The sequence below is a fragment of the Neopelma chrysocephalum genome, unplaced genomic scaffold (genome assembly GCF_003984885.1).
Source record: "Neopelma chrysocephalum unplaced genomic scaffold, ASM398488v2 Primary Assembly neopelma1_96845, whole genome shotgun sequence".
NCBI classification, from domain to species: domain Eukaryota; kingdom Metazoa; phylum Chordata; class Aves; order Passeriformes; family Pipridae; genus Neopelma; species Neopelma chrysocephalum.
In genome coordinates this window covers 259,839-285,692 of record NW_020925488.1, presented here as the reverse complement: position 1 = coordinate 285,692, position 25,854 = coordinate 259,839, and the positions used below count along the sequence as shown (strand labels likewise).

The following is a 25,854-nucleotide window of genomic DNA, read 5'->3' as shown; positions in this document are numbered from 1 at the left end:
CTACACATGGTTGTCCTGCCTCCAAAACCTAAGCCACTGTTTTGCTACACAGCCTCAAGAACCTGATGACAAACATGTCAAAGGAACAGTGTGCTAAAAAATGGGAATATACGTGTGAAAAATTTCCCAGTAGGAACAGGAAGCAGTACAATCAGTACAATTGACATTGAGAGGATGGTGCTGGAGCTGATTGAAGGTGCCTATGCCATGTTGGGAAGGCTTTGAAAGACGTGGGAGCCCCCATGGAGGTGGAATAGCTCTGGCCCCTGCCAAATGAGTGATAGAGAAGGTCAGCAGACAACTAAAGTTTGAAGAAGGTTTGGAAAAGTTTGGGCCTTGGTGTAAAATTATGAAGATATGTTCTTGATAGATAAATTTACCCAAGGACCTGCAGCACTTCTGCAAAACCAATGTTAGTCTCATTTATAACAGGAGCCTTAAAGAAACATCAGAAAAAGGCTGGGGAGCCTTGTGAAGTCTCAGGGCTCCACCTGAGCATTTGGTAAATTGGTCACAGCAGTGAAGAAAAGAATGTAACTGCCTAGAGACCGTAAAGGAAAATAAAGTAGTTGAATGGGCAAAGTTTCCCTGAAAGAGTGACTAGGAAGGAGAAGGCAGCAAGTTGGGTATACAAATACAGCAAGATTATGCAGCAAAGTGGAGGACCTTGACCTACAAATACAGGATATGAGCAAGTGGATTGGGGCAGTAGATCAGTCCTGCAGCCACAGTCATAAATATCCTAAAAACAGTGCCTGCTTTTCAGGGAGAGGCAGGGAGCAGCAGTGTGTGTTAATGATGGCACAACACGTAGTTTGGTGAAAGTTTATCACTGCCAGAGTGCCATATGCCACCAGGATCCTTTTTCACTGCCAAAAGTGTTCTGAAATGGTTGTAGAGAGATAATTACTACTGCAGTAGTTGTTTTGGAGAATTTAACATCGGGAAACAGGTTAGAGAGCAGTTAATGCTATTATTGGTAAGTCTGAGATAGTCTTGCTTTTCTATCCTCTGGAGATTCATTAACCTGATAGGAAATGGTGCTTTTTTAGACTTGGCTTTGGTAAGTCCTGAGAACGTTATAGGAGATCTGATCATGGAAAATAGATTTGGATTCAGCATAAACAAGTTCAATTCATACAAATTAAATGGAAAGGTAATTTGAGGTAGATTTTTAACAAAACTCAGTATTCTAAAGAAAGCCAGTAGAATGAGAAACTCCGGAACTCAAAACACATCAGGTAGTGTTGAAAGAGAAAGTATCAGAAGAAAGAACATTACTAATGGAGTTCTATAACAGTCATTATTTATATGTTCATTGATGACTTTTACTGAAAAAGCAAGCAAAGAAAATGTAGTCAGAGTGTATTTGGGAGACATAAGTACAATAAAGACTGAGAAACGGGACAGAGAAAAAAGCATGAAAACTGGAATAATAGAAATGAGAAAAATATGATAGGAGAAACTCAATCTTCTGTAAACTGGAATTTAATAACTGGAGGTGACTACTTTAGTTGACTGGAAGTTAAGTAATTGTTGAAATGGACTAATACATGAAAATAGGCCATAGTCACATTTCTGCAGAACTTGAAGAGCTTTTTTCCGTGGGTCAGATACAAGAGAATGAATAGCCTTTCTGCCAGAGCTTCTGCTTTTCCATATAGGGAAAATTCTACTTCATTTAGCCAGTGCTGAATGGCATGAAGTACAGAGGCAAAGGGAGGTATTGGAAGAGTTGCAGTAGATAGAGACATACCATTGCCAGGACCTCCTTTCCAACTGGTGCTTCTGCCCAGTGAACTCAGTGCTTACCACAGTGTGGTTATGAAGATAATAGTGGGTGAAACCTACCTGCCAAAGAGGAATTGTCTAGAAAGGCTGACAAGCATCTTCCTGCCTTGTCTTCAGAAAGAAGTCTGCTCCAATACCTCTGCCTGTGGAAATGGTGTGACTCTTTAATTAGGTGAACACATGTCTACTGGCATTTGGACCAACTCTCTACTCTCAGCCATCCCCAGATGAGCTCGGGGTTATCTGAGCCAAAAAGAATGACAGTATTGTATGTAGGCAGTGTAACATGCTTTGAATTCGACCAGCTCCTGCTGCTTTTATTCTTAATATCTGCCCAGCCTTTACAATTTTCAAGCAGCTTAATCACTGCATCTCCCAGCTCTGGCCCCCATTCCTTCAGCTAGATTTTTTTGTTTTTTCTGCTTTAAACTTTTCAGGATTTGGATTGGTTTTAATCTCTTTAAGGCTAGAAAAAGTTAAGGTAGTACATAAATGTTTAAGAGTTTAACTGGCAGAGCCATTGTTGGGGATTGTAGCAACTAGGCTTTTAATCCTGTTGCAGGCTTTCCATATGAATAGTGGCATTTTTCACTGTTAAATCAGAGTCAATTGTTCAAATATCAAATGTTCTGGTGGATGGTTGATAAATGTCATTTTTCAGTTTGTGAAGATTCACGTATAAATCTGCATCGTATGTGCTTGCTGTAAGCTTGGGTCAAGTGAGCTCAGTTAAATACCAACCCAGCATGAACACAACTTTTGCTTCCAGACACTGCAGTGATTGAAGTGTGACAGAAAGAGTGTGATGTACTGCACACACTGAAGGCAGATTTACCCTGCTGCTTGAGTGGTCTTTTCCTTGGTTGTTTCTCCCCCTCTAATAAACACACTTGGCCACGTTTGCTTGGGGAGTCATCTAGATACAGGAAAAACTTAATGGTTGTCTTATATTTCTAGTGAGTTACACCTGGTTCATAAGTGGAACAGTGAAACACGCAGCTTGCTGCTTAGGGCCACATCAAAAAGAGAACCTCAGATCTCGGGGAAATCATCTCCCAGTTCATGTAGTTCATCATTTTAAACCTTTACTGATATTGTATCTATATTAATTATGTATTTCTTACTTTTCTAACACCCCCACTTTGTCTTTCTGTCAGGAGCTGCCAGATCCAGCCACCCTTCTTTCTTTCTTTCAAATCATTGATAAGGAGACTCCTGACAGCATGGGTTGGGGGCTGGGTGTGCATTAGTGCTTAGGAGATGTCTCCGGCACATCCTTATTAGGAGTCATATCCAGATGGAGCACATACCACAAGCCTTTGAAAACAGAAGAGAGTTATGATAAGGAGAGAGGGAGGAACAGAATAATCCCCAAGTGTAACTCTCAGGGGCACCACATCTACTGGAAGGCAACAGATCCTGCTGGGATTCCCAGGAGACAAGATATTATTTTCATGAAGCTTATGCCATCTGCTTTTCTATTTTGCATTTCTAATTTCCGTTCTCTGCTCTGAAATCCCCACCCAGACAGTCTGTGTCTGTCTTACCTGCTAGTCAATGACACAGTTTGTGTTAAAACAGAACGGGCAATGTGGAAAATGGTTGGAGTGCTGCAAAACAAGAAACAGTTGTGATGAGGGGTTGTGGCAGTGGCACATACACTTACAGCAGCCCTCAGGCCTCTGAGGTGCCTGTTGCCTTAGATGTAAGCACCTTTTATCCTTGAACTAGAGAATAAGGCACTGGTTTTGGAAGGTTCATCAGCAGGGTGTCTAAAAGTAAGACTGAGTAAGCTACGTGCAGTTGAGGTCTCCTGCCATATAACCAAGAGGAAGCTTAGTCATATTGACACAGGGTTCAAAGTGTTTATGATTTTTGGTTTAGATTTTCTTTGCAAAAGTTCTTGTAAAAAAAAGAAATTACCTGAATTGCAAATGTAGCAGATAATTTTCCTGTTCTCGTAGCTACTGTTTTGTTCCCCTCCCAGCTTAGATCTCATGATGGTATTTATCTTAACATGAAAAAGAATGATGGCTGATTCTAGTCACCTCTGAAAGGAGAAACAAGAGTCAGAAAGTTGCCTTTGGTGTCTGCTGCTGTAATTGAGTATATAATCCACGGGCCTAACCAGAAATTTTCCTTGCTTCAAGAGGCAGGAAGCTATTGTAAAGCACACGGTGCAGAGTTATTTCATTAATTAGTAGGAAACTAACACTTTCCTCCTGCCAGCTGCACTGTAGAATGTTGCTTTTTTTTCCCTAGGAGACAGTAGAAAAAGGCATTCTCTGACAAATAACCATAGTGTTCAACCTCCAAGGAGACACCTCAGATGAGACCACCTTGTCTGCTTCTGCTTCTTCCTGTACCAACGCTTCCTCTTCATCTTAGGATGTATAAACTTCCTAATATTTTACTTGATGACAGCAGAGAAATTCCTGTCTCTGTCTTCCACAGTCTCTAGCTAGGGATGGGTATTCTGCACGGAGAAACCAATTAGTGTGTCCACTACCAAGCACTGAATTATTTTAGTTCCCTTGGATTAGTTCTTGCTTGTTAACAAGATTCTCAAAAACCTCAAGCAAGTCACTGGAATGCTGTTTGCTTGGACCAAGCAAAACTGGTAGGGGCTAAACAGCAACAAAAATGCTGTTGCAAGGACATAGGGAATGTTGTTCCCTGGTGTGCTTGACTTGGACAAAACTGAAGATCTAATTTATGACTAAGTCCTATCTTGGTGGAGATTGAAGTAAACAGAGGAGATAATCCGTTTGGGGACAGACGCTGATGACATGTCTGTGATGTTAGCTTCTGCCTTCCAGCCCGCTGCTGTGCATTCATGGCAGATATTGAATTGCTGTGAGATCAGGGAGGAATATTTCTAGGAATATCAGTCGGAACTACAAAGCCCTCAGGGTTCAACATAACAAAATTGGTGCATTTCTGGCTGAAACTTTACAGATGGTCTCTGATCCCAGGAAAGGACAGGCTGCCTTTATCTCCCCATGTGGCTCCTGAGACTGATCTTTCAATTGGTGTAGTTATTTAACCCCCTCTCCTAGGGCAGGGTGTGGGTTCAGAGTTTGTTTTAAAGCTCTGCATCAAAGAGCCACAAAGCGCACAGCAGAGCAACCTTATCCATTGCTTTTCAAAAGGATGCAGTGCTCAGAAATCCCCTTCCGGGGCTTCTCTTGCCTCAAGTCAAGATGCAAAACTGGTACTGGGAGATGCAGGCCCAAACAGAGCAGGGAGCAAGCATCTTGTGTAGGCTGGAAGGCCCTGTGCCTGCCCGCATCTGTGGCTGCTTTCCTGCGTCATCACTCCCCCGTCTGCTTCACAAGTTGTGACTTCTTGAGCTTTTCATACAGAAAACAAAATAATAAAGGGAAGTTGAAGTACACCGGACAAATCAATGCCATTAGTGTATCGTTTTGTCAGTACTTCAAGTACTGTACTATTCCCAGTTGCTCTTCTGTAGCAAGGTGATTAATGCTAATTAGGTACAGCAGCTGTTGTTTCTGGGAAGATGCTCTGTAGGTAAATTAGGGAAACATTTTTTAAAAAAAGATGTAACTCTTAAGCTAGGTCCCCAGGTTCCAGCTCTATTGACAAAACTGCAGTTTTCCATATCCATAACTGCTTGCATAGTGACCTCAAGTGACATCATTACCTTAAGTGCACAAAGCCATTCTGCTCCCCCGGGAGCACCCATTTCCTTGAACACAGTCTGTACTCTGGACTGGGGGGGGAGGGCAGCATGGAAGCCAGAGAGAGGGAGCGATACAGCACTGCTATTGATTTTCTTCATGAAGATAGAAGTGCAGCCTTCCACTTAGAAGTCTCACTGAGCTTGGGAGGCATTCATTTAGGCATTGTTTCATCTGTTATCACTCCTTCCATTTATGAAGAGAAATGGCGTACACAGGGTTATGGTAGCGTCCTTCCTGTAGGATATCTCTCCAGGCTCTTTTTGGAGGGGATGAAAGAGCAAACAGCTGCATCACATTAAGGGCAGAAAGGCTGTCTGCAGACGAAGCAGCGAAGATGAGGGCAGAAAAATAGTTCTGACAGGCATATTATTGCAGATTAGTTAGAGGAGAAGTAGAGGGGCAGAAAGGAAGAGGTGCATGAGACAGGCTTGGGTAAAGAGTAAAGCCACTTAGAGAAACTGGAACAAAGCAATCACTGGAGTTCAGCAGAGAGCTCTAGGCAGGAGGGAGTGTGTAAGGGGGTGAGGCAGAGGGAAGGGAAATCAGCATATCCCAGGAGCAAAACACAAGCACATGAATATGGGAGTGATGTGGCATGAAGTTCAGCAAATGACCTTGATTTTTGTGTCACTGCAATTTGCTTGATTTGTTATGGCACCGCACCAGGGCTTCACTGGCCTTTCCCAGCCCTCCACCGGGATACATTCACCTCTCCTGTGACACATTCCTGGGTCCCCCCACACCTCACAGGCCAACAGACTCACACCCATTCACATCTTGTGTTGTTTGCTCTTGGCTAATATACCTTCAGATAAAAGGTCATGACAGAGGAAGCTGTAAGGTAATTGAATGATTTTTGGGTATTACCTGGCCATCCTTTAGCCACTCCATATTTTTACAGTACCTACAGGTCAGGTAGTCTAGGAAAAAGAGCTAATCTAGAAGATCTTCTACACGAATTATTTTATTTTGTATTGAGAATGGGCCAAAGCATCTGGAGTGGGGGGTTTCAAGCCTGAAGCAGAAGACCAGAGCTGCAAATTACAGGTTCTCTTTGACCCACCGTAGTCAGTCACCTGAAATATGAGAAGCACCTCAGAAGGTTGTGAGGCAATAAATACTACCTGGTCTAGCAAAGCCTAACCCAGCAGGCAGCACCACACAGTGGTCTGCTCAGAGGTCTCATTACACAAGTATGTAGTATTAGTCTCATCACTGTTTTCTGTGAAGTATGTAGAAAGCTGGTTTAAAAGAGAGGTGTCCCCAAAGGTGATTTACAGCTTGTTCCTGACATTAAAAAGAGTAGCATCACCTGAGATGATAAGGCTGCCTGCTCAGGCGTTGGTATCTTTAACAAAGTCAACACAGAAAAGGGCAATAGTACTGTTTTCTGGCTTCTCAGAGCCCTGTGTTCTTAAATGTAGGTTACACATGTTCCTCTGGCCCACCACAGTGGAACATTTCCCCAGTTCTGAATTACCCAGGTATTACTATTTCTGTAATTCCTTCTGATGTCTCCACAGGTAGATGAGCTTCTTCATAGCACTCAAGGGAAGACAGTACAGCCCAGTGTAATTAATGTAAATTGGCTCCAGAACAGACCACAGTATCTAAGGACAGTATTGGATGATTCATTTTTTAAATGTGTTTGATTTATTAATGATGAGCCTTAAACTGTTCCTGATAGTTAATTGAATTTGTTCTGATTTTTCAGTGATGTGGGCTCCCACTTTTGTCTTCTCTGTACTGCACACTCAGCTTTTAAGGGAAAAGTTACTGTCTGGTTATTGAATGTGGGGACTAAAATGCTCCATCAGCAGATCAAGCTCTATTAAATAAAAATAATGCACACTTCTCAAAAGGAAGGAGCATGTGCTGGTGTAGTAAGTTCACTGCAATTCTTGGGTTTTACCTGCTGTCCTTATGCACAGAGGATGTTCACAGCACCCTGAAAACTTCACATTGCTTCCCTGGATCTTAAGGATCTAAAGGATCTTAAAGGATCCTTTGAAGACTCAGAACTTAGATGAACACAGAAAATTTGGTGTGCCACAGCAGGAGAGCAGCGTAGATGAGGAGGTCATCTGTATCATGTGTCCTGTCATTAGCAGAGTCCTTGTTAGGTGAGGGTACCATGGTGGTCTTGGATGCAGACCTCGTCTGAGCATGGCAGAGATACATCCAAGGAACCCTTCTTCTGTGAAACCAGGAACAGTCTTTGTTCCAGGCATAGCAGGCAGCATTACCTCCAGCTGTGCACAGCAGAGCCCCACTTGCCAGAGCCAGCCAGTGGTGCAGCCAAAGCAGCACCTGCAAGGCCAAGCTCTGACATGGCAGGCAGGGAAGTGTGCCACATGGAATGGTGGAGAACAGCTGAGGTAGAAGCAGCAACCAGAAACGGAGTACAGTTTTTGCCCAGTTAGCAATAGTCAAATTTCACCACGTCCATCAGTTTTGGTTCAGAGGTCTAGGGAGGAGGAATTCCCAAAAGCAGGGGGCAGCACAGAAGAAACCACAGAGGTTTCCTCTGTAGTTCTTCATGGAGGGAGGACTGTTTGAAGCAGGTCATGGAGCAATATGAGCCTATGCTGGGCACAGGCAGAAAAGGCTGTTTTCTAGATTAGCAGACTGGTAGAAGCAACTCCACTGCAGCTTCAGCTGTACTCAGCATCTCAGGCTCTTACACCAACCAACACCATTCTTTATGGAGAAGTTTTAGGACTAAGAATTAAGCTGCAGTGGAGATGGTAGGACTAGTTGTGCAAAGAGACCTCTGGATCTTCTGAGTCCTGACTGGGACTAAGAGGGAGCTTTGTTCCCTGACAGTCACTTCACCCCTGGCAGTAACAAGGCAGTGACCTCTCCAGGAAAGACCACAGTCTTCCTGCTCTGCTGTGTGTAGAAAGTCTCTGGCACTTCTCCTTTTCTTTCAAACCTCGAACTTTTGGCACTGGTCTTTTCTTGTTCTGCTTGGCAGGCATTCTCTATAAAGCAGGTCACACTGCAGGAAAATAAAGCTGTTTTTATGGATGCCATATATTTACCAAGATAAGATTTTATTTAAGAAGTTATAAAGTCACAGCAGTAATTGGACAGTCTGATCCCATTTCTCCAGTTGTTAAACACAACTGTCAAAAAGCTTTAATTGCTGCCTGAATCATGGCTGAATAGCTTGTGCTTTTATTGCATCACTCATGGAAATGAGATTACGAAGCCTGGCACTGTGCAAAATAGCTGTAGTCTCGTTTTTGAAACATCTTCCAGAAGGAAAACCAGGAACTGTTCATCAAATTTTAAAACATCTGAGTATTTAACCTATAGAAAAGCATGCCCCATGGGTGATGTTTGTGTCCTTTCTCCAGGTCCAGTTACAAGGGGAAAGATAATGTATGTACATTCATGGCAGATAGATCCATCTCCAGCTTCACCTGTATAACCATTGTGATCTGTTTGTGTCTGCCTCCTACAAGTAGTAGAATCCTGTTCTCTCCATGCTGCTTTGCAAGCTGCTCCTCTCCCAGGCTTCATCCCACTTTCCATATCAGTGAAATCATCCATCCTCACTTTTAGAGACTGCACAGCTGAGCCATTGCTCTCAAGGACTCTTGCCTTCCTTCCTCTCCATTATCCCTTTCACCTGTGAACTCTGCCCAAATCTTTTTCTTTCCCTTTCTTAACTCTCTGCCTTTTTTATCCCACTCCTTGCTTACCTTGAGAAGAGCTTGAATTGATTCAGCCTAAGCCTTTGTGAATGGGGAATTTTTCCAACTCTTTGTCTTGTAAACTAGCACTGTTTATAGCACAATAAACTAAATCCTCTACAGGGTTTTAAGGTAATTCTACTGTAAACCCAAAATTGTGACTTTATGTTTGCTATAACTTTGATTTTTTTCTACCTTGTGCTCTTAAATGGAAGACAATCCCCACTTTTTCCAAACAACCTACATACCTTCTTTTTTGATCACTGCTGTGAAATTGGTTCAATTAAGTCAGCAGGTGTTAATGTCTTCTGGAGGAATGATGCAGTTCTTCTGTCTAGCTCACCAGTCTGAAGCTCAAGTGCTTTCTGCCACGAGTAAACAGTGAGCTGGCTATGAGAAGAAGGTTTAATCACACTGGGTGTTTCAAAGCTGCAGGCTGCTGGCAGCTCCTCTGCTGCAACATAGCTCCCGAGTCACACCAACCACTCCGTGCCAGAAAACAGCCCCTCTCTGGCCCCCATCACTGCCCAGCCTGAAAGTAAGAGCTGATTTTCAAAAAAAAGAAAGATTTCTTGTGATTTATGTTAAATACTGATTGTAGGACTAGAAAATTGAGAGAAGTGTACAAGTGAGACAATTGAATAAATTCATCCGAAAAACCATATTTGACATATTAAATGACACTGCTAAAAATATGTCTTGAACAAGGCTAGCATATTTAATATTTAAAGTGATGCTGTCAAGCATGGGTAGTTTGAGTCCATAATGGAGGCTGCTTTTAAAATCCAGATTTTCAGGTTTTGCTTACATATTTTTTTAAAGAAAAACAAGTATCTTGGGCTTAAACTTCCTAGTAAACCCTAGCACTACTTTTTTTTTATAAGGTCAATGAAAGAACATATAACTAGTTGGTCCAAAACTCTTCACAGATTCATGTCTAATTCATAACATGGTTTTGACTATAAAAAGTTTGGGAGACTCAGGTTCACAAAGCAGCTATGTCTTTTTTAGCTACAGACTTTCAGCCATAACATGAAAGATTCAAGTTCAGTTTCTTTTTCTGCCTGAATGCTTCAACTGTCAGGTTGAAATGTGGCTTTATGCAGCCTCTGATCTGTTGGGCAGGGGGTGAAGCAAAGTGTGAAAGCAAAACTTTGACATGGTTATTTCTGTGCAGGCAGATATCATGTTTTTAGTTCCTTCCAGCTTGCACAGCCAACTCACTCCTGCCGATGTGCAGAAGAGCCGCAATACACAACAGTCCTTGAATTTGACTTTGAGTCCTTTGGGTTTTCTATCCTTCATTGAAAGGGGATGACCAGCAACACAAGGAGGTGATCTTAGCTCCTTGGTTGGCAGTGTTTTTCTTTCCATCTGCAATTAAACATTCATGGGTACCTGGGAGTTTCCGTCTCCCTAGGAAGCAGAGAGATGACTGCATTGAAAAGACTGTGGCTGCTTTGGGTCTCGCTGACTAAGTGAATTGAACCATCTACAGGACATTCACCTGACCTAGAACCAGGCTGTAATCTCCTCTGCTTCAAGGCAGGGCAGATAGAGAAAGGGAAAAGGTCAGGAATAAAGAGAGCAAAAGACAGTGCCAGTTGTCTGCATTGACCTGGTCATGACCATCAGATGGGAGATGACCAGGATAATCTGGAGAGTTCTAAGGAGAGTGGAAAAGCTTCATGTGAAACCTCCTCTGTGCTATTGAGGAATGATAGCAACATGCCTGAGTTGAAAGTAAATTGCCTGGAGCATCGAGTGCACACTTCATTCCCAACCTGCTTCTTTTCTCACCTTACAGAAATCCTTTTTCACCATGAGGATGATCAAGTATGGGAAAACTTTTCCCAGGAAGGTAGTATCATCTCCTGCCTTGAAGGTTTTGAAAATCTGACTAAATATAAAGCTCTGAGCAGCCCGGTCTGATCGCAGAGCTGATGCTGCCTGGAGCAGGACATTGGACTAGAGACCTCCTGAGGTCCCTTCCAACTTGAAGTAATCCTGTGATCCTTTTTCTGCTTAGGACTCCAGTTACTTTTTTAGGTGTCATATAGTTTCTACTCCCTACTGAAAAAAATGAAGTCCTCTCTAATTATTCTTTTGGGCTCCCAGCACAAACACAGTTGGATTTGCAGGGCTAGATTTAGGTGACTTGGGTCCACTGGCACACAAAGCAGTCCTCTGGTATGTCCACTGGTAAACAAGAAAAACCCAATTACTACTTGATTTTCACTTCATTATAAATATTCTTCTTTTTAAATTTTAATTATTGCTTTCTGTTCTTTCTCTTTAATTCACCAAATCTTCTTGATTTTATAGTGATTGAATTTAAAAACGTATTAAAATTCGTTTTCTCCTTTGCTTGTATTGCTTACTGACTCCAGTGCACAGGCAGGGAGATTTGTTCTCTTATAGATGTGTTTCCTAACTTGCATTTTGTTCATGGTTCTCAATGCTGAGTGATTTTTTATTACCAGCAAGCAGCTGATTTCTTGTACTATGTCCTAGGGCATTCACGGAGTGTAGTGATGGAATATTAGAAAGAAGAACCAATATCAAGGTGTTTGTGCATGTGTTCATGTGAGGTGACAAACTGCTACTAAGGTGGCTGTACAACACCTCCATTTCTTAGACCAATTTGAGTTCTTCTTGGTGTTGGTGATGTCTCAACTAGACATTGGAAAAGGCACTTCGATTGGTGGAAGGATTTTTTTTTGCTGTGATTTGGATTTTTGAGGGAACTTCGCAGAAAAAGACAGGACCTAAAAGCTGGCTGTCACACACAGACCCCTACCTGCTGCATGCCACCAACAATGTAAGAAAAGACAGAATGAAAGAAAAGGAAATGAATCCTCCCATCCTATGTTTTTCCCTTTTGCGTTCCATGTTTTTTTCCCTGTAGAACAGGGGAATGGATTTGAATCAGGGAAGATTAAAATCCACCCTGGAAGGTGAGGCTGGTCACCAACTTTTAGTAACTTGAAAAACACTGTTTTGATCTTGTGAAGATTTTAGGGCAGGAGTGGAGGCAGTGGGCAAATGTTCAAGACTGTTAAAAGTGTGGAGGTTGCCTTGAGAAAAAGGGAATGTTGGTCTGTAGCAAACTGATGTGTTGTCTGTAGCCCAGAAAAAATAAGTTCTCTTGTAGTTTGGAAAAAAGCTAATTGTTCCTAAAAAAACATCTAACAACGTTACAGAACAATACTAAAACTTTTCAAAGGCAGGATAAAACAAAAAAACAACTTGTCAGACCTTATAGACCAGGTATGTCATCCAGAGATAGAATCTCAGAGTTGTGAAAAATTAACCAGAGAATATTTGAGGCCCTAAAATTGAAGACTCATGAGCACATTTCTTCCAGTCCTTCACCTCATCAAATTATTTACTCTGGCTCCTGAGTACTCACCCTGTAGTTAGTGCTCAAAAGGCCCCTTAGCAGTGGTTAACAAACAGGGCTGTGGAAAGTCTGAGTACTTTGAGCTGTGCTCAGTGGAGGAAATGAGGTTGTTAGGTGGAAGAAAAGTGTAAGCAGGGGCATGTCATGATATGTAAATGCACATCACTGAAAAACCTATTAGTCAGGGCAGTTCTTCAAAGCCTCTGGTGTCTGCTACACACAGATCCCTCTGCCAGTCCGGCAATGCTAACATCACCCAGTTGACTTCAAGTGAAGACCATGGTCCTCAGAGATTTCCAGAGGGAAAGTGCCCCATAAACACCATCTGCCCAGACACTGGCTTTTGCTCTGTTTCTTCGCTTGGAGGCTTTTGGCTGCACTTGGAGATTGTTGAATGTACCTGGTAAACACAAACACTCTCAGGGCGATGCCTTGCCACGTCCCCAGCACCTTGCACTGTTGTTGTTAGATGTGGGTTGACCTTCCTGAGCTCTGTTCTGCATGATCAGGTTATGGAGCCAGTGGTGAATCCTAAGTATGATTTTTCACAAGGTCAGCCAAAGTAAGCAGAGCACATTTAACACTGCAAGTAAAGAAAACCATATGTTCACTTTTCCAGCCACTGAGGCCTATCCAGTGAGCAAAGCGTGGTATATTTAACCCCCAAATTTATCTCTCTGTGTTACTGGAATTGGCTGTTGCAAAGCAGCCTCTCCAGAACAGACACAGCAGGGACACGTTGTTGGAAGTCTTGTTAATTCCAATTCCCTGCTTTTAAGCATGAAATCGATGCAATTTTCAGAAGAAAATACTTTCTGCCTCTGGTTTCCAGTATAGTTCTCTCCAGAGGAATGTGGAAGAGTGATGGCTCTCTGTGCCTTTCCCACCAGACTTTGCTGCAGACATGACACTGTCAGAGCTGTTCTGACAGCTTTGTCATAGCGTGGTCAGGAGAGGAGATGCAGTTTGCTTTCCTTTATATTTTACTGGACCCTGGAGACCTGGTAGGAAGAAACCTTGTTTCTGTCATCAGGCTGAGTCAATATGACTTAAAGTACCCAGGGAACAGATGCAGGGGATAGAAAATTGCTAGTTTGAGTTGTTGTTCTTTTTTGTCCTCATTTTTATCCCTATGAGCTGCAAGTCAGGACATGTCTCCTCAGTCAGATGGCTTTGCTGGATTGTCTATTGGGTGATCAGAGAATGATGATTCTCATTCTCCCAGTGGACACACTGCCCGAGGAGAAACACTGTTAAAGGCAGCTCTGCAGATTCCAGTGCCCCCAGATTTTGGCTTACGTGCCATCCCTGGAAAGGACAAGGCTGTCAGTCCCTGGGCTTCCTCCGCATCTCTGCTGAGGAGAAGCTAAAGGTTTTTTATTCCCCGAAGCTTGGCATTGCCCTTTCATTCACCTCGTAAGTGCAGCTGTTACAAACCACAAAGACCTGTTGAAAGCAGTGAGTATTTTCTGCCACCCTTTCCCTCTTCTCACAGCTTTCCCTGGTCCTTTTTCAGCACTGAGTGTGCCAGCATCATTGGGGTGGAGAGACCGTCCGGAAATCTGAGTGTTAAAGCTATTTCTGTTTGGGTCTTGGCAAAAGCCAGGCTGCTTCCAGCATACTGTGTGTGAGAAAGAGATTCCAGACTTGAGAGAGTCCTCCCTGCACGTGCTTGAACTTCTTGCCTCGGGGGAACCAGTGCCTCATTCCCACTCCTTGTCTCCTGCAGACATTCCAGTTCAGAGACAGTTTCTGATGTTGCTTCACAGTGAAGTTGTCTTAAGGACAGATAAACCTGTCACCCTTATTTTCTGTCCCCAGGGTAATTTGAGATACAGTATGACCTAAAAGTTGCTGGTGCTTGTGTGGAGAAAAATAACAAGGAAAAAAAAGACGACAGTTGGTACTACGAGCCCTGCATGCAGTTGGTTGGCAATGGAAAGCTGTGTTCTTGATTTAAATCAGATTATGAACAGGAAAATTAGTTTCTTTACAAGAATGCATAGCAAAAAGAAAAACAAAGCAAGCTTGTATCTCTGCAAAGGCTCTCTGAAATCCCACCATGCCTTAAGATTACAACCCCCTGCTCTTCATGTCTTTTGCTTTCAATTGAAGTCTGTAGGATTTAGTTCATTGCACATCCTACCTGCTCCATCAGCAGCCAGCCAGCATCTCCCCACTGTCATCTCCTCTTCCCTTCACCTCTGCCTGTTCACCTGGCAGCACAACCTGACTGAAGGGCAGGCAGATCATTTCTTATAAAGTCCCTGATATATCCTGACCCTTATAAAGTCCTTTTTATAACCTGACCCTCCTCATTCCCCTTTTTCATGATTAAAGTCGATCCGCTTCTGCTGCGTTTAAGTGTCTGCGTGTACAAAAGTTAAAGCTTGATGTATGTCTTAATTATTGAAAGATAATTCAAACTGAAGTTGAAACCAAGAGAAACAGTACATCGCTGAAACACACTTCCCATTCTAGCTGTCTGTAGTCCTTATGTACAGTCTCTTTTTTGTCTTAATTTCCTCAGGCAAGCAACTGCATCTTCTACACACACTCATTAGTTCCTTTGCTCTACTGCAATAAAGCCTTGCTTGCTGAGATCCTCAGGCTGCTTCTTTCCTCTTTTCTTCTACTCCTACAACTCTTCCGTTCCTTTCATCTCACCACAGCTCAGTCAGGCAGACAAACAGGTAGCTCTACAAAATAAACCTTATGTTTGTATACAGATGGCAATTTTCGCTCTCAAATGTGCCAAGTGAAGCTGAACATGTGCGTGCTATGGCCCAACACATACCTGACCTAGGCATGCAAAGGGCATAAAAATTATGATAATCCTTGTATTGTTTTTGCATGTCTGCTTCCTTTTCTCTTAGAAATGCTGTAGGAAATCCTTAGCTAATGGTCTTTTGACAGGCAAATCCAAGCTGGGATTTTTTTCCTCCCTTCAGCGCATACAGCTGGTCGTTCAGGAGGGCAGTAAAATTGTTGGTCTGCCAGAATTTCTGCCTCACTGGTTCATTTAGGAGAGAGGGTCAGATAGTGGGGACTCAGCAGCTGCAGCATTGCCTGCAGTCTCATTTAGTGCTAAGGTGTTGAGAGTAGGCAGTTGAGAGGCAGAATCAGGAACCTCCTCTGCCTGCTCTTTGGAGGAGGTGGGCCTGTTTGCCAATCCAAAGGCATGAGTCTTTGCAAGATTAGTGGTGTGTGGAGTGAGACACAGTGTCTGACATTCAGTCATGGTCACACCTGCTTCCCCTTTGCCTAAACTCCCATTTACAGACCCCCAAAAGTAGTTTTAAACCTTGCTCAGGCCAGCAATGTTTTAGCACCCACCCTTTGTCCTTTGGGGCTACCTGTGGCCCAGCAGGAGCAGCACTGAGATGGCAGTGTCATAGCCTCAGCCCTTTGGTAACTTGTGTTACCAAACCTCTTCTGAGCATTGCTGCCCCATGCACTGCCCCAATAAAGGGTAACAAAGGTGTAAAAACCATCAGGATTAAAATACTAGACCATGACACAAACTCATTGACATTGGAGTTCTATATTAAGAACTGTCATTATCTTTCCCAGTATGTTACTGCTTTCTTCAGCATGAGTCAGGCTTTCCCTGAGCCCCTTTGAGCTCTCCCTGCCACCGGAACTGCTGCTCCTTTGACAGGGGCTTCAGCTCAGCAGTGCACATGTCTGATTTACAGCTGCAGGACTCTGCAGTTTGGGACAGCATCTGCATCCCCCAGCCCTGCTTCTCCTCCTGCAGCACTCAAAGCAGCTGCAGCCAGAACCTTGTCTTTCATCCTGTCTCTCAAGCCTGTTTCTCAGGGGGTTCAGCAGGGACACAAGTTTTCTCTGGCCAGTCCTTTTTCCCTCTGCCACTGGAAGCATGGCTGTGTTTTGTCACCAGTCCCTTTGAGAGGTGTGAGGAAAAGGCAGTTGCCAAACCCTCAGCCCTGAACCTGTAAGGAGAAGGATATTAAGAAACATAAAATAGCTGGCAGCAGCATCCTGCCATCCCCTCTGCCATCCTCCAGTGGCTAACACCAACAGATAGCAGCCCTGCCTGAGAAAGAAGACAGGGGATCCCATCCTTGAGGATGGGAAAAGGTGCAATCATTTAGGATAGTTTGGGACTAATCTGTGAACTCAGGCCTGATTTCTCCACCAAAGCAGGGTCCGAGCTGGAGAAGAAAGGTGGCAGCACGCTGCCCTCTCTGCTAAGGCACCCTACAGAGAACAGATCAACCCCCAGTGAGCCCAATCCTTCAGAGCATGAGCCAAAACACAAAGCCAGAGGTGAAGCCATGAGCTTTCTCTAAACTCTTTGCAAAGAGAAAGTGGAAAGGAGTTCCCACTCCTCCCTGAGGTGAACCACCCACCCCAATCCAAATATCAAAATGACAGGCTAAGCCCTTTGAAACTGTACTTGTGAGGTCTCCAGCTGCCCTAGATAAACCCTACGTGCCTCCCTCTACACCATCTGGCGAGACTTCAGAGGAGAGGAGCCTTTGAGCTGCAGCCAGGTATAACAACCAGGCTGTAACACTGAGCTGTCACCAAAGGCCACTGTGCCCCAGTGATCTGGCAGCAGCCTCAGGTGCCTCCCCGACAACTCTTGCAGGTACTCTGGAGCAAGAGGAAGAAGTGTCAGGGCATGCCACACACAAGGGCTCAACAGAGATCTCCAAGACAATAGGGGCCACTATCCCTCTGAAATAGAATTCCTGCCAGCCTAATTAATGAAAGCTTAATCAGCAGATTGGTTAATCATAAACTTATTAAAGAACTAATTGAGCTCCAAGGCTGTGTGTCAAATTTCCAGACCATGGCAGCCTCTCTAAGGGAGGTATCAGGTCAGTAATCCTGTTAGGGGGAACGGGTTTGCTCTGTGGGACATCTCTGGCTGAGCTGCTGGTGATCCAAGTACCCAGGACTGGGGGTCATTAACTGAATAGCAGGAAGAGGCATCCTGAGCTGTACATATCCTGTTCTCCTGTAGAGATTCATAGCAAACAGGCAATTCATCTAGTGAAACAATGCCTGAAAGTCCTCTTCTGGGGAGCAGAGTATTTGGAGGGTGACATGCCCTCCAGATACCCTGCTCACTAGTAATGCATTTTCTTTCCTTTTCCAGGGAAGAAAACAGTAGGTATTGTACTACAGAGCAGAGATTTGTCAAAGTGGAGTGATGAGTATCCATCCATTCAGCCTGTTAAGCAGCCTGGTTGCCTTTCTCTGTCTGCCTTCGTCTTGTTAGAGAGAAAATATGAAATTTTGTTTGAAGTGCACAGGTTTGTAGAAACCCCATGCAGCAGATGATAAAGCAGCATGGATCAAATGTATGACATTTTGCTGCTAAATAAAGCCAGAAACATTGCTTGGACTGTCAGCTGCAGTGCAGTCCTCAGAAAAGTCCAACAGTCCTTTCTAGACTCTATTTAAGTGGTTTTTATACAAATACACACTATATGATGACCTCCTGTGTAACCAAAGACTGTGAGTATTCAGCTAAGCAAGTTTGTACTGTCACTCTCCTAAATACACATCACATTTACTACATGCATCAATGACCTTAATGCTTCTTCACAGAACATCAGGACTCAGAATAAATGTGATGTAGGCACTAATATTAACTCTGTTGATCTGGCAGATGATGCCTTTAGCATAGCTGATGTTTTAAATGAAGAGAGTTAAATTGCACTTAGTAGACTCCCTTCTTTTTCTTTTATTTTCCTTTTTTTTTTTTGTCTGCAACATCATTCAGCAGGGTCAAGCAAATGGCTTTGACTCAAACCTGTGTTCAGGTGACTAGAAATGATGAGGGAGCATTTGCAGATCTTTTCAGGTGAAATAACTTAATTCTCTTTGTCCCTTTAAAGTATGTTAAGGGAGAGAATACCTCAGTTTTATGAATTACATTTTGTAGATGTCTGTTTATAAAGTGACACTTTTTAGCTGGAGTTGTCAGAATACAAATGCTTCCCCAGATATCTAGGGTTTTGCTTCTGGCTGGCAGGAAAAATATTCTTTGAAAAGTACATGGAGATATCAAATAAGTCCCTTTCTGAAGGTAAACTTGGAAAATGGAAAAAACCCCCACATTTAAATATAACCAATACTATTCATATATTCCAGTTTTGACAGTGATAAATCTTTATATGCAGTATTTTGCAGCCATTAGGAATAAAAGTCTCAATCCTTTAAAATTAAGTGGGATAGCACATGCTGAATGAGAACAAAACAAATGCCCTTCTGAAATGGGAGCTGTGATAATAGGTGCCTTTGAAATCAGTACAGAAAGGTGTTCAAAGATAAAGAGATGAATTGCTGCCTGCTGCTACACACTCACAACCTGTCTGAATAAAATGGCTGCAGAGACAGCTCAGGCAGAGGACTGGGAGAAGCAATCCCGGTTCTCTGGTCCCCTGCTGCCACAGATGCTCTACATGGCTTTAAGGTAAACCAGTTAAATAGTTTCTACCAGCAGTAAAATACAACCTACTGTTTTACAAAAATGATTCACAATTGTGTCGTGCCATGAAGAGGGAAGATACTCTATGTTCAGAATAGTGGGTTTTTTTCCCTGAAGTGTACAGCCATAAGGTTTTCACGGCTACATGTGTAACCTGCTGTGCATACTGGCTGCTGCTTGTAGTAGCTCCTATACAAGAAATGCAGAGCTGCAACCTTGAATAATGAGAGACAGAAACATTAACTTAGTGCTCTCTAGGTCATTCACTGATTCTTTGATCAGGCCTTCTTGGGAGCTGAAGGGGGCCTAAAGCCACTCCCAGACCACTGGTATTCGTGCCAGCTCTCAGCCACTCCAAAGGCACAGAGCAGCAGCCAGATCAACAAGACATATGGAAATGCTGCTACCTGCATCTTTAAAACCTGGCCCAAGAGGGACCATGGAAGGCAGATTCATACACCTGTTATTGCCAGCCAGTTCTCACAACTAAGAGCTACAAACTAGAAAATAGCTCACTATCTTCCCCAAGTCTGGCTGGGCCAGAAAAATAATGTGCTTCAGCTAAAAATACTGTGTCTCGCCCAAGCTGGTAGTTGGATGACTTAGCTGTCTGACCCCTGCTATCTGAACAGTCTTTCCTGAAACCAAGTGAAACAATCCTGATTCAGATGGCCTGGCCTGAATAATCAGTGCCGGTGCCCAGCACGTATCAGCCTGAAACCGTATTCCCTGTATTCACAGTAGGGGGCTGACCACAGACAGATCCTTTTTGTTTCTGCTGCTCCTGTTTAGTAAAAATCACTTTTCTTTCGCATCAGCTGCACTAATGCCACACTTAACACTCTCCAAAACTCCCCAGGGAGTACAGCCCGCACTAGGATCACTATAGCCCTGTCACACAGCTTTCTTACACCTTCCTTTCTTTACAGCCCGGAGGCAAAGCCCCTATTGATGTACATACCCTGAAATCTCTCCAAGTAGTGACACAGTCCTCACTGACAAATACTCTCTGTCAGAGGTGAAAGGTAGAGAAGGTTTCAGTGTCAGCTAGATGCATGCTAATGTCCCCAAGCTAAGTGATGCAAGTGAGCTGAAATCAGGACTTGTGCTTGAAGAAGTTGTAGACAGCACTTCTTTCTTTCTTTCTCCCTCCATTTGCTCATGACTGTTCATTTTTCAGCAGGATCTTAACAGAAGGATTAGTTTTATTTAATGTGTAATTTAAATTCTCAGCTTGCTTGAGAAGTTAGAATTCATCAGGGAGTCACTGCAGTCCTCAGCCTCAGAAACAGTTTGGCTGACTGTGGGAGACAGAGAGGGGAAATACATCCCAAAATCTCATCTCATAGACCTTGAAGATGCAAAAGTACAACTCTGTCACACTGGATTAGTTTCACACTCCAGCAAATCCCATGGGCCCGTACTGCACTGTCCCCATAGCATGAAGCTTTGTGTCCTGGTCAGGCAGGTTCACAAGCAGTTGAGTTACTGAGGTTCAGCCAACAGCTCTCAGCAAAGAGACAGGAGCAGTCAGCACCTGCCTGCTTCCACTCCACAGTGCCAAGGAAGCAAATCAGCCTCATCTGTCATAAAACAACATTTGTGCCAGTCAGGCTGCCCCAGCTGAGAGGGCTGCAGGTAGTCAAGCCCAGTGACACTGAGGCCATGGAACCCTAAGTCACTCTCCACCCATCACTGACTGATCATAGCCAGACTCACTCACCATCTTGGGACAAATGGCAAATGTAGATTTGGGGTGTCTGATCCTCCAAATAGTTCTTCAGCATAGTACAGGGTGATGTTCGGCAGATTCCTGGGTTGTCTGCTTTGCCTCATGTCACAGAGGGGCAGTTCTGCAGGAGTCTCAAGCATATGGCTACTTTTGCCATTTCTGAGGCAGAGTTTAGGCAAACCAAACTACGTAGCCCACTACATAGCCACGTGGACCAAAGAAACTGTTCAGCATTTCATTTTTAAAAAAACAGGAAGATGTTGTTAAAACTGGTTATGATTTTGTTTCAATGCTGAAACCGGGGAAGTAATTTTAAGGATGCATTCAAGTCTAATTTTTAATTTAGAGACATTCATGTTAAGTCCGTTCTGCTTCCCATGCTCTGTTACTATTTTCCCTCACCATAAAGCAGCTAGACACATCCTGCCAGCTGAACAGGTAACCATTTTAAATTGCACTAAGTCATTTCAAGCAGTGCTTGAAATCATTCATTAGGGCTGTAGCTGTTCCCATGATAAGGGGAGAATTCAGCCCCTCTCAATTTAGACATGACTTTAAAGGATGTTCCCTGTGGGGGTGTGCATCATTTGTCAGCATGCAGCTGTCTGCCCATCCATTCTCAGACACATCCTGGATCAGGCAGGTGAAACCACACTGGAACAGGGATGGTTTGCTGAGTGCTGTTCATGCTGGGGCACTTTCTTATTGAGGACCTTTGCAGGCTCCTATAATAGGACACCATTGCCAGACAGGGAACAGGGCTGAGCCACTTACAGTCCTGGTTGTGCCTGCAGCATGCATTTCCTTTGCTCCTTTATACTTACGTGTTATTCCTGCCTTACTGAAAGCTCCATGAGCTGCTTTGGCTGTTGTGACCATTAGAGCTTACCTTGAAACAGCACTTGGATCAGATGCAGAGTGGCTCAGATGGAGTGAGCGAGCAGCACAGGCTGGTGTGAGGCTGGCACAAAGGCAGTGGTTTATTCATTGAGCAGGTTCATCTCTCTTTAAATGATTATAATGTCATAAGGGGACAAAGTGTCTTAAAAATCAAGTGACAAGGTGGACAAGAAAGGGGGGGCAAGATGTGATGTGGTTGGCAAATCCAGACCAAAGGCTGTTCCCCATGCTGTTCAGAGCAGGATAGTGGTATTAAAAGGATCCTGGATCACCTCCTCGCACACATACACACATAGAGGAATGCATTCATGTGCTGCTTCATGTGTTCTTTTTCTCTCACAGTGTCCAGGATTAGGTGAAGTGGAACTGGTGCAGACAAATTCCCCAGTGAGTCAGACTGACAGCACAGCTCTCTGTTCTCCAAGCTCTTCACTGAAACAAAAGTGAAGGCTGCTTTGCTCCACTGTAGTGGGTTTGTAACCCTCCCTGGGAGGGAAACTGAACTAGGATAGGTCACCTGATGTATATTTTACCAATAAGCTATTCCATACCATGTTACCTCAGCTCAGATATAAACAGATGAGAAGGAAACAACTCCTTCCTTCTCTTCCGGGACAGTTGCACGGGATAGACGGCTGTTCTTTGGAGGAGGAAAACACCTTTCGTGGGGAAATAGTCTTTATTGTCAGTCTTCCCTGTGTTTATAGTGCTTATAATTCTCTTTTTCTTCTCTGTGTAAATATAAAACTGCCTTTCTCAGCGGTCTTAGTTTTGCAAGTTTTTTTTCTTTCCCCCCTTCCCTCCTCCTTTTCCCTCTGGAGGGGGTTGGGCGGAGTCTCGGTGGATACAGGGTGTTCAGCCAAGGTAAACAATAACATCCACTCAAGCATGGAGACAGGTAGATTACCTGTGGTGGGCTGACCCCAGCTGGACAGCAGGTGCCTGCCAAAACCGCTCTATCACTCAGCTGGACAGAGGAGGGAAAATACAATGACAACATGGGCTTCCCACGGGGTCACAGCCTCCTTCAGGCATGCACCTGCTCTGGTGTGGGATCCTCCATAGGCTGCAGGTGGATCTCTGCTGCCTCATGGACCTCTGTGAGCTGCAGGGGAACCTCACCATGGTCTTCACCATGGGCTGCAGGGGCATCTCTGCTCCAGAGCCTGGAGCACCTTCTGCCCCTCCTTTTTCACTGAACTGGGTGTCTGCAGGACTGTTTCTCTCACACATCCTCACTCCTCTGTCTGCAGTTTTTTTCCTCCTCTTCCTATGTTATTATAGAGGCTCTACCACCATTGCTGATGGGCTCCCCATGGCAGGTCCATCTTGGAGCTGGCTGGAATTGGCTCTGTCAGACATATGGAAGCTTCCAGCAGCTTCTCACAGAGCCCACCTCTGCAATTCCCCACTAACAAAAACTTGCACACAAACCCAATACATCACCCAACACAGTAACCTCACTAATGATCAGACAGGATCTTCAGACCCCTAATTGAACATATTTCTTAATGTCAAAGGCATATGCAGGCTGCTTCATGCCCTCCCAACCTCATCTGCTCTATCCTGCTTCTTCAGCAAAGTGTCTCTGGAAAATTAGTGAAAAGCCAGAAGGAAGCTGGATTTGGTTAAAGCTGCACTTCCCCAGCTCTTGCAGCCCTGCTGGTATTGCTGGTGGTTGCTGTTGTCTCTGCAAGCCAACACACCTGTACTCTCAGTGTTCTTGGTCACCTGTAGCTGTTTCATGGGAGGGGGGATGACCAACTGTATGTGAGTTTGAGTATTTCACTAGGTACAATGGTAAAAAGTAGAACAGCCAAGTGAAATGAAAGCTAAGCAATTCATTTTAAATACTTGCAAATGCCATGTAAAGAGCATCACTGGGGCTCTGCTGTTACACTGCCAGTAATTAGCGATTTCTCTGAAGTAGCTGGAGAGCAGCTTTATTTCATTCTGACTTTTCCATCTCTGAATCTCTGTCCTTCACCTTCTGTCTCTCCTGTATTAGCTTTTCATCCAACAGCAAACTCACCAAACATGAAATAACCAGTGACTGGAAACCAGAGTCTTCTGTTTTTTCATTTCTTCTTGTATGTCCCATTTTCTCTGTGTTTGGCAGGACTGCCTGTTAGCAGAATCACAGAATCACAGAATGCGTAAGGCTGTAAGGGACTACGGTGGGTCATCTGGTCCAATCTCCCTGCACAGGCAGGGTCATCCCAGAGCACATGACACAGGATTGCATCCAGATGATTCTGGAATGTCTGCGGTGAGAGAGACTCCACACCTTCTCTGAACAATCGGGTCCAGTGCTCGGTCACCCACACAGTAAAGAAGTTCTTCCTCATACTCAGGTGGAACTTCCTGCGCATCAGTTTCTGCCCGTTGCCTCATGTTCTGTTGCTCAGCACCACTGAGCAGAGCCTGGCTCGATCCTCTTGACGCCTTCCGTTCAGATACTTATAGTCATCTCTGCTCCAGGCTGAACAGGCCCAGCTCCCTCAGCCTTTCCTCCTCTCACCTTGTCTTTGCTGGTTCTGTGTCTGATTGCAGATTTTGTGAGAACTACTTCAATTTGTGAAATTACAGGGGTTTGTTAAAATATTGGACTCTGAAAGTAATATCCTTAGAAGTGCCTAAATCAGTCGCATTTCTTAAAAGGACCCAGGTACTTCGAGTTTGGGATTGGCCTTCAAACAAACATCTGGGAAAACCAGATGAGCTGAAAGCCATCTGCAAGGCTGGAATTTATAGCTCAGAATTATTGGAAGAGATTGGCATCCAAAAGCTCCCTTGGGTGATGATGGAAGTATCAGTAGTTCACAACACTTGTAAGGCTCAAATACTAGGTTTCCATGCCTTAAAACCTGATGTGACTCATGCACATCTTCACCACCTTCCAGGAGCTTGTTCTAACACACTAGGCCTGAGAAGGCCTCCCACTGCCCCTGGAAGCCAAAATCGCATTTTGGCCACCAGGGACTCACACTTCATAGCATTCAACAGACAGATGAACTGTTGTTTCACATTTAAGAAATTTGGCTGTGGATACAAGCATAGATTTTCCTACTGCATTCACATTGCTCTGGGATTGTTCACTGCAAGCCACTAAATAATTGAAAGGATTAAATAGAAAAGCTCATGTCATTCTGACCCATATGTTGCAATAGGAATCAGTAATAGAGTAGAAATAGTCACGGAGAGACCTACTGGAGGAAAACATGGTTAGTAAAAGTCCAGGTTCATCAGCTGAATGAGTAATCTGAGTTGGAGAACAGCATTAGTGCTTGTGCTGAGGGATCAATAAAAAGGAGAGAGTGCTGGTTCATTTAAAAGGCTCAGGCAGGCCTTAGCTTCCATGAAAGAAAATGAAACCTGTACCCTTGTTTCTGAGTCAGGTGTCTTTTGTGAGTTATACAGCCTCCTAAAGCATTGGCAGCTTGTCTCAGTGCTTGTCTCAGCGCTGAAGCTTCTGATGTAGATGGGTAGAAATTGGGTTGTATTTAGTGTTGTAAATGTTTGCCTCCATAGAGCCCCACTTTATCCCTCTCTGGACAGCAAAATTCAAGCAGCCTGCAAAGTACTATGCATTTATTATTGAGACAGAGATAATCAATGCATTTGCAAGTTCCAGTACTGAGAAGTTACTCTGATTTAAGGTTTTGACTTCAATCCTTTATCAGTCTTTTAGCTGTTCATGCCAGAGGGAGTTATTAATCCAATCCCTTTCCTGCCAAGTTCCATGAGCATTTATTGGCCTCCACTGTCACCAGGAGCAGGATTGGGCATGGTTTGTACTCTTCTCTCCATGTTTCTCATCATCACAATCTCTAGGTATCTCTGCTGCTTGCTTCTCCCTCAAAAAAGGCAGCCTTGGGCATATGTCCCCCTGCTCTGACCTGTGAGGAAGGAACAGAGTGGCTCACCTTGAATTTGCTTACACAGTAGCACGTTGCTTTTCCACAACAAGCAGGAAAAGCTGCTTTTCTCTCCAAGGGGAAATAAAATCTGAAAAAAAAAATCGAAAAAATCAGCACAATTCACAGCCTGTAGGGGAAGCAGAAGCAAAACAAATTCACTGTTCAGGTTCCTCAGCAAGCAGTCTGGTATATCCATATTCTTCAGGCATGCCACAAAAGTAGTTTCCAACA

The 25,854-nt window shown here is 43.9% G+C and overlaps 1 protein-coding gene across 6 annotated transcripts in view; it reads left to right on the top strand.

Annotated features, from left to right (window-relative positions):
• Positions 1-25,854, top strand: part of FAM219A (family with sequence similarity 219 member A) — a 95,653-nt gene that overhangs the window by 54,268 nt on the left and 15,531 nt on the right. The gene's annotated exons all lie outside the window — the stretch shown is intronic.